General features: G+C 44.4%; 1 protein-coding gene across 3 annotated transcripts in view; it reads right to left on the minus strand.

Moving 5' to 3' along the window:
- Positions 1-7,946, minus strand: part of sema5a (sema domain, seven thrombospondin repeats (type 1 and type 1-like), transmembrane domain (TM) and short cytoplasmic domain, (semaphorin) 5A) — a 107,751-nt gene extending 99,805 nt beyond the window's left edge. For 2 of the 3 annotated variants that reach the window (XM_035526305.2, XM_035526306.2), the window contains exon 1: positions 7,550-7,946. The gene's annotated coding sequence lies outside the window, so the exon portion shown is untranslated. The remainder of the gene's footprint in view (positions 1-7,549) is intronic. The other variant, XM_035526307.2, reaches the window with a different exon arrangement.
- Between the last annotated feature and the right edge of the window lie 786 nt (positions 7,947-8,732).

Raw genomic sequence — 8,732 nt, forward strand, 5'->3', positions numbered from 1 at the left:
TGCAGTAGCAGGGCTGGCCTACTGCACTCCTGCCACAAGCTATTTTTAACCACCTGCCACGAATCCACTTTTATTTTGGCCACGGGAAACACGCCCCCGGTGGACAGGACATTCCTCCGCGCAGCACGCCTTCTGTGCTATTTCACAACAAGAATCCGGCACTCTAACCTGTGGCTAAGTCTCCCGCAAAGCAGAGCAATCCTGTCACACTGTGAACCAAAACCAGACTCATCTTACAAATAATACAAATTCACTTTATGATTGCGGTAACTTTACAGGAAGCGTACAAATCTTCCTGATGTGGTCCTTCCACAAAGAGCTCGGTCAGTCTGTGAAGTTTATGAAGGCAATGCTAGCTTAAATCTTAGCTTCAGCATTTAGTACAATCAGGTGGCTTGCTTGTCTGTTTTTTGATACGGTAATGTAAGCACACAGCATACAGCGACTGTGTCATGAAGAGTGTGCATCTGACCCCTGACCTGTGCACGCGGTCCAGATCTGCACCACGGCCAGCTGAGGCGTGCAGGACCCGAGAAACTAACATGACTGGCTAAAAAGTACTTATCCCAATTGTGGTGTCCCTCTGCACACAGCACACTCTCACACAGCACACTCTCACACAGCACACTCTCCCTCGAAGGGTTTCGGCTCATTGGCAGAGATGTTTTCCCGGAAATGTAGCACACTGGAAAATAATTTTAGCCCTTTAAATATAAATGACACCCAACTCTGGTGGGAGCAAATCTGCCATCGATCTTGTCTGTGTGTTCTGATGAGCCATCATCCATTTCTGAGTAGTCAGTCAACACGGTTTAAGTGCACTGGCCAGGGAGATGAGGTCCATTGGCCAGGCCCTGGGGGTGGTCGTGGGGGGTCTGTCACGTCTACGGGGCTTTTTAGCGCTGGACTTCACAGTAGAAGGTTTTGTATTGATTCGCAAGTATTCACAAAATCTACACCATCGGCAGGAACATCAAGCAAAAATGCTGGGCCTCCGCTTTGCTCTACTGAGTCCATGGCTGCCTCTGATGAGGACACACACACATACACACACACACACACACACACACACACACACACACACACACACACACACACACACACACGCGTGTAAACAAGAATCATAATATTAAGACTGCCGTTACATTTGGAATCTGCTCACAGATATCAAAGTTTATGCAGGCAATAGAGAGGTATTTTAGGAAAGTGTCATGAACTGTATCCTTATGGCCATCTGGCATTTCTCAATCTCTCTCTCTCTCTCTCTCTTACTCTGTGTTTTGTATCGGAAAAGAGGAGGAAGAGGAGTAGAGAACGGCCTCTTCTTCTCCCCTCTGCTGTCACGGCACTGTCTGTCACCCCAGTCAGTATCAGATTCCTGCACACGTCACCCGTCAAGACACGGGACGTTATCACGAATCCACAGAGGCCGAAGACGCGCCCGTCACCTCAAATATCAAAGGATGCCAGAGCAACAGGCTGACAAGTCTAGTGCCCCATCTCAGTGCGTGGAAGATGGCAGGAGCGGGATGCGGGACGCGGGACGCGGGACCTGCCGCAGGAGCTGAGTAACAGCAATGAATCATCACACGAGTCACGGACATTTCAGAAGGCAGACAACAGCTGACGGTGGAAATATCGATGGAATTTAGAGTAAGCTGGCAAGTCAATGTGGGCATGTTGAATGATCATAATTTAATAATACAAGTAAATAAATAATATATTTCTGAGTTTCAGATACACTACATGTCTTAGGACACCTAGACAACACACGAATGACCGACACACACAGTCAACACATGCAAAGACCGACACACACAGACAAGACACGCAAAGACCAACAGACACAGACAACACACGCAACGGCCAGCACACACAGACAAGACACGCAACGGCCAGCACACACAGACAAGACACGCCACGACTGACACACATAGACAAGACACGCAATGACTGACAGACACAGACAACACACAACGACTGACAGACAGTCAACACATGCAACAACCGACAGACACAGACAACACACGCAAAGACCGACAGAAAGGCGTGGGACAGCAGACCCCCACAGGCTGACGGCTTCAGGAACAACAACAGTCTGCTGTAGTAGAAGATGAAGAGGCGTCCAAAATGTCAGTGAAGTTCAGCAGGGTTCCAGAAAACCAGGGTGTCTTGGACAGAGCAGGCAAAGTGTTTGTCTAGTTAGCAAAATACAACATTTGAGAAATGCTATTAAAGAAAAATTCAGAAGATCATAACCCAGTTATGAGTTGGGTCATATAAGGATTTTGAATATTAACTTAAGGAAAACAAAAAACCTTGCTAAGTAAGTAAGGATTACAGTGAATACAGGATATGTTTTTAAATGCATTGATAACAATTTAGCTGTTATTGACATAATGATCGGCAAGATTAAAATTAAATGTGGCTCCAAGATAATAAAGTGTCCCATCAAAAGTTGAAACAACACTGATACTCTGAGAAGCAGAACTCCTTGCTGGAATGTCACGTTGGCAGGTGTGCCGCTCAGAATGTGCCACTGTAAACATCACATGGTCTTAGAGAAAAGATATTGGACTACTAGTGAAACGTTACTACGATGATGAGTCAGTGGTTACTGATATCTGACTGTCAATTCACACTGGTATCTGTTACTATGACTACTCTGTTACTATGACTACTCTGTTACTATGTCTAATCTGTTACTATGACAAATCTGTTATTATGTCTAATCTGTTAGTATGACTGATATCTATCTGTAACTATGACTATCTGTTACTATGATCACTCTGTTACTATGACAAATCTGTTATTATGTCTAATCTGTAACTATGACGATCTGTTACTATGACACCGGCTACATCACCGTCTGTTATCATTTATGTGTTCATGCCTGACTCCATGTTTTCAGGTTCTCCAGTAACATTCAATATAGTTCTTTGGACATTAACACACGGGTAAATAGTTTTCTGACGTCAGCTGCTAAAACCAACTTGTTACTGTCCAAAAAAAGTCACATAAAGGTCAAGTAACCAATGTGTGCTGCGTCTTTAGATTCAGAAAGTGCCACAAGACCCCAGCACGAGGTCTGAACCTAACAGCCATCTCATCTGAACCATGTGCAGCGCTGAAACCGCTCACAAGGCTTCCGAATAACGCACTCCCCAAGACGGCAGAGAAACACACACAGATTAGCCTAGGTACAGGCACAAGGAAGATCTCCCTTTAAATGATTCATATATCCATTCATGTGTAGTTTCTTTACATGTGACGTCTAGTCAGTTCCTGAAGAAGCCGATCGAGCCTCATGGACACTGTCAACAGACAGGACCAATGGGGTTCACACACCAAACCAAGTGGGACAACCTCTGCACTGGGGGTGGGGCTTTAGAAGACCCAGTGGGACCACCCCTGTGCTGGGGGCGGGGCTTTAGGAAACCCAGTTTGACTACCCCTGGGCTGGGGCCGGGGTAGTGAAAAAATTGTCTCAGCAGCACTCAGTCTTTCTCTCTGTCTGCCTAGTCCTTTGTCTATATGTCTGTCTATATGTCTGTCTGTCTATATGTCTGTCTATATGTCTGTCTGTCTGTCTGTCTATATGTCTGTCTGTCTATATGTCTGTCTGTCTATATGTCTGTCTATATGTCTGTCTATATGTCTGTCTGTCTATATGTCTGTCTATATGTCTGTCTGTCTATATGTCTGTCTGTCTATATGTCTGTCTGTCTATATGTCTGTCTATATGTCTGTCTGTCTATATGTCTGTCTATATGTCTGTCTGTCTATATGTCTGTCTATATGTCTGTCTGTCTATATGTCTGTCTGTCTATATGTCTGTCTATATGTCTGTCTGTCTATATGTCTGTCTATATGTCTGTCTATATGTCTGTCTGTCTATATGTCTGTCTGTCTATATGTCTGTCTATATGTCTGTCTGTCTATATGTCTGTCTGTCTATATGTCTGTCTATATGTCTGTCTATATGTCTGTCTGTCTATATGTCTGTCTGTCTATATGTCTGTCTGTCTGTCTGTCTGTCTGTCTGTCTGTCTGTCTGTCTGTCTGTCTGTCTGTCCGTCCACTCCTCGCGTTCACACAGAATGCATTGCTACGACTATCCCCACACAGTCAGGACATCAGTTAAATCTGCTCCCAGAATACAGCAGCACATCTGATGGGTGAGAGTGCTGTGTGCACGCGTCCGAGCCACAGGCCTTATTTAGCTCCCTGACGGTCGGTGGCCTTTGATATTGGCACTGTGGACACACGGCAGGCAGGCTGGGGAGCTTCACACGCACTGAACGAGGCACGTTGTGGTCTGAAGCATCCAGACAGGTGGAGAGAAGTGCATAGGCTGCAGTAAACACCAGTGGGTGGAGCTGCTCACGGGTAAAGACATAATTATAATAATCTACTCTGACATGCGCACAAGGATTTGTTTGCTAATGTATGCACAATTAAATGTTTATTATTATCTACACACACAGACAATACATTTAGCAATTTTTTAATGCTATATAAATATATGTATTCTATATGTATTCGATGTACAGGATAATGCAATATTAATATTATGGAAGAGACTGTGTAGGGAATATAGTTGTTCACTTAGTTTGGATTCTGGCTGCAGTCATTTGAGGATGCTTGACTGTTGTTGACACTTTCAGTGGGATCCAGACAGTGTAGGATCATTTTAAAATGCCTGGAAGACAGCGCCACTACAATGCTAATTCACAACATTCAACATCCACATTTCAGGAAAATAACCAAACATTCAGAAACTGAGACAAGTCTTATATCCAGAGGAGAAAGCTTATAAAACTAACAAACATAAATTATTGTAAAAGTACAACATAAATGTCACACTACTAAATAGTGCAATTGTTTGAAATCAAACTGTCATGCACACACTCTCCCGCCGTTCTGCCCCAACACACTCTGCAAGACCCTCCCTTGTTTTGTCTCAGTTACACAAATTTCTTCACAACATGGAGTTATCTAATGCTCCTTGGTAGCTATGGCAACATTGTTGAATCTTCACAAAGCAATGAAGCTTCATTTGGTAAATTCTTTTCCCCCAGCAAGTTCTACTGTGACTGATAAACTTCACACGTTTCTCAGCAAGACTCGGAGTTTAGTCATGGCAACAGGACACACAGAAAGAAGCCAGCTTTTCTGTCTTTGTGCAGCTCTGCTTCAAGGTAAGACCCAATGCATGTGTTATTCGCCAAGCCCTGCCCACTCAGACTGGTATGACCCCGCCCACTCCTGCCTTGGTGGCACCGCCCACTCAGGCCTAGAAGTGTTTTTTCCTTTCACAGCTTTCATTCATCATATCATCGTAAACGTTGTTATAGCTCTTCTCTGAAGATTAGACAGACTCCCAGAAAGACTCCGAAAAAAACACCCAAATCAAACATCGCAAAAACACATCTCCATATTTACGCTCACAAGAAGAACAAAAAAAATCACTTATCAGAGGAGCAGACATTTATTTGAAACAGTCTTGAGTCTCTTAAACAGCATTGTGGAGTTGAATGAGTCAGTGGGCATTTTAGCTTCAGTGACAATGTAATGATCTCAGACCACCAGTACATGTACATCACTGTGCTCCAGCGCTGTGAGACCCCGGAGTGCTAGATGCCATGGTAACGCATGCTTGGTAGCTATTGCTTCAAATGATTCAAATGGACTTCCAAACTTAGTAGAGACCAAAGACAAATTAAGACACAAAGGCACTCCCTCAAAAGGTGACTACCCTTTTCAGTTACCATAGTGACCACAAGAACAGCAGGCACAACGTCAAACCCATCAGTAAAAGACAAAGTCCTCTGCCGGTGTGGAGCATGGCGGATTTCTGTGGGTACTGTACAAAAACACCTATAAAATGACTGATAACGTCATGCCCACTAACAGGAGCCTCGCATGAAGAAACACTGCACCACGGACTACTCCAAAAGATCCCACAGCAGTTAGCATTTTTCCCCTTCAAGCACCTCAGCCCAGTCTCCTCACTGCAAAGACGCAGTTATTGTATCATTTTAAGCAGTCCCACTGCCTGACGGGATCTCAGCAGCTCAGTGTGGCGTTCAGCGCTCTACTGCTTCTGTCCCGTGGGACAACGGTTTCTCTGCAAGCCGGCAGACTCGGGAGACACATAGCGCTAAGACCCAAAAAAACGTAACCATCTGGAGAAGGGTCACTTTTCTCTGTAATCTCACCAGAGGATTAGACTCCGTGGAGCTCTATGAGGAGCAAGGAATTGAATTCAAAATAAAATAAGAAGTGTGAGCAGCTTTAAAGCAAAATATCTGTCACGAAGGCAGAATGTCTCAACAGAACCATATATCTTTTCTTGTGTGTGAAAATACAGGATGCTGCAATCTGGCGAAAATTTCACCACTGCACCTGAGCATGGAAACTCTGCAGTTTGGTCCATAAAAACAGCAGTTGTTGCCTATCTAAAGAGTCACTGCACATTTTGTCCAACTGCCCCAACTCACTGTAGGAAACGAAAACGCATTGTGTCTGGGTGTACGTGGGTGAGAGCATTCTCTGTTATGCCTAATGACCACAAACGTCCTACTGTGTTAAATGCTACTGGATATTTCAGTGGCCAGTAGCAGGGTACTGTCAGAAAGCAGGTACACACACAACAGTCACACACATGAGAGTAAACTTATTTCCCATTAAATGTGAAGTATGACACGTCGGAGGTAAGACTCCCCATCCATCATAGTCATGCTTAATGTTTATTTCAGTAAGAAAATATGATTTCATTCTCAATATCTGGAAGTACACCATAAATTATGAGGTCATGGGTTAGAGGTCATAGTAAAAAAAAAAAACTGCACTTGCAAGAATTTAAAGTATTAAGTCCCCAGAGGTTAGCTCAGTTTTTACCTGAATTTACTTCTGCGTCCCAGAGCAGTCGTGCTCGTAGTAAAACAATGCAGAATGCACGACAATTAATACACTTATGAAGAAGAATAAAAAATGAAAGCCCAATTAGGAAATGCTCCATACATTTAATAAACTCTGTGGTAGCGCCACCATGCGGTAACTAGCCCACATTATAGCGCTATAAAAACTTCCACCGGAGATCTCTAACATTGGCTGAGGTTAAGATACCGTCTCTTCGCAGAATTTCAAATCTGTTTATTAATCATTTTGCAACTACAAATCGTGTGTATAAAGAATATTATAAATGTATTATATATTATAAGTATATAATGTATAATATGGCTAACGACGTGCTTGTCGCGTTTTAAAAACTGATTTCTGGTATGTAAAATAAATCTAACTCTTAAAAACTTTTAAGCAAAGAAAAGCGACGTGCGTAACTGTTTAAGGGAGATCATCAGACGTTGTGTTGTAAATGCAGCCTCAGCGCTTGGCAGCTCTGGTGTAGTATCTCTGAATGTAACGGAACTGCAATAGTTTTTAATATGAAAACGTGAGCGCCAAACATGCTGACACGGAACAGGCGTGTAAGGGGGTACGACGGAAAAGGCGATGAAACCCAGCAAGCCAACAACGGGTCACTCACCGAAAACAGTGTCCAGGTACTCCTGACCATCTAGGAGAGAGAAGGAGCACCAGTGAGCGCGTAGAAAGAGCTGTACGGATGACGCGATAAGTAATCCCAGTATATGTCTGCGATCCTGGGCTTTTCTGTCTGTAAATGACTCCTAACGGTGTGGACGTGGGGTCTCCCCGAGCCCGTGCGTCCCGCAGACCAAGCTCGTGGAGCGACGACCTCCGGCGCAGACCAGGACACTCAGGAAGCCTCGCAACTACTGGCAACCACTGAGAGAGAGAGAGAGAGAGAGAGAGAGAGAGAGAGAGAGAGAGAGAGAGAGAGAGAGAGAGAGAGAGAGAGAGAGAGAGAGAGAGAGAGAGAGAGAGAGAGAGAGAGAGACAGAGAGAGAGAGAGAGAGAGAGACACAGAGAGAGAGAGAGAGAGAGAGAGAGAGAGACAGAGAGAGAGAGAGACAGAGAGAGAGAGAGAGAGAGAGACAGAGAGAGAGAGAGAGAGAGAGAGAGAGACAGAGAGAGAGAGAGAGAGAGACAGAGAGAGAGAGAGAGAGAGAGAGACAGAGAGAGAGAGAGAGAGACAGAGAGAGAGAGACAGAGAGAGAGAGAGAGAGAGAGAGAGAGAGAGACAGAGAGAGAGAGAGAGACAGAGAGAGAGAGAGAGAGAGAGACAGAGAGAGAGAGAGAGAGAGAGAGAGAGAGAGACAGAGAGAGAGAGAGAGACAGAGAGAGAGAGAGAGAGAGAGAGACAGAGAGAGAGAGAGAGACGGAGAGAGAGAGACAGAGAGAGAGAGAGAGAGAGAGAGGGAGATCCCTAGTCCCACTCACTTAGCAGGATGAGAGTTTCGCGCAGGGTGCCTTCGCGTTTATGCCTCGCGTGAAAGACTTCGGTGCTAGAAATGAGCCAGCTCAAATGCACGCGCCCCCGAGAGCCCGCTCCGTCCTCCACCCCAGTACCGTGGGCGAGTCCGCTTCTCTACGTAACAGCCCACGGTAACGAAAAATGTATCATTTAATAAATAGACAAATAACAATAATAACAACAAATCCACATATTAATGATTTCTACGACTTATATTTAACGGCAATCTGCAATCTGTTAATTTTTTGGTAAATATCTGTTATCAAACTTGTACGCTTCTGGTCACTGGATATAGTAAATCTGTACAATGTCGAACATCTTAAACAGTTCGAGC

Source organism: Electrophorus electricus, chromosome 1 (assembly GCF_041902795.1).
Source record: "Electrophorus electricus isolate QZ-2024a chromosome 1, ASM4190279v1, whole genome shotgun sequence".
NCBI classification, from domain to species: Eukaryota; Metazoa; Chordata; class Actinopteri; order Gymnotiformes; family Gymnotidae; genus Electrophorus; species Electrophorus electricus.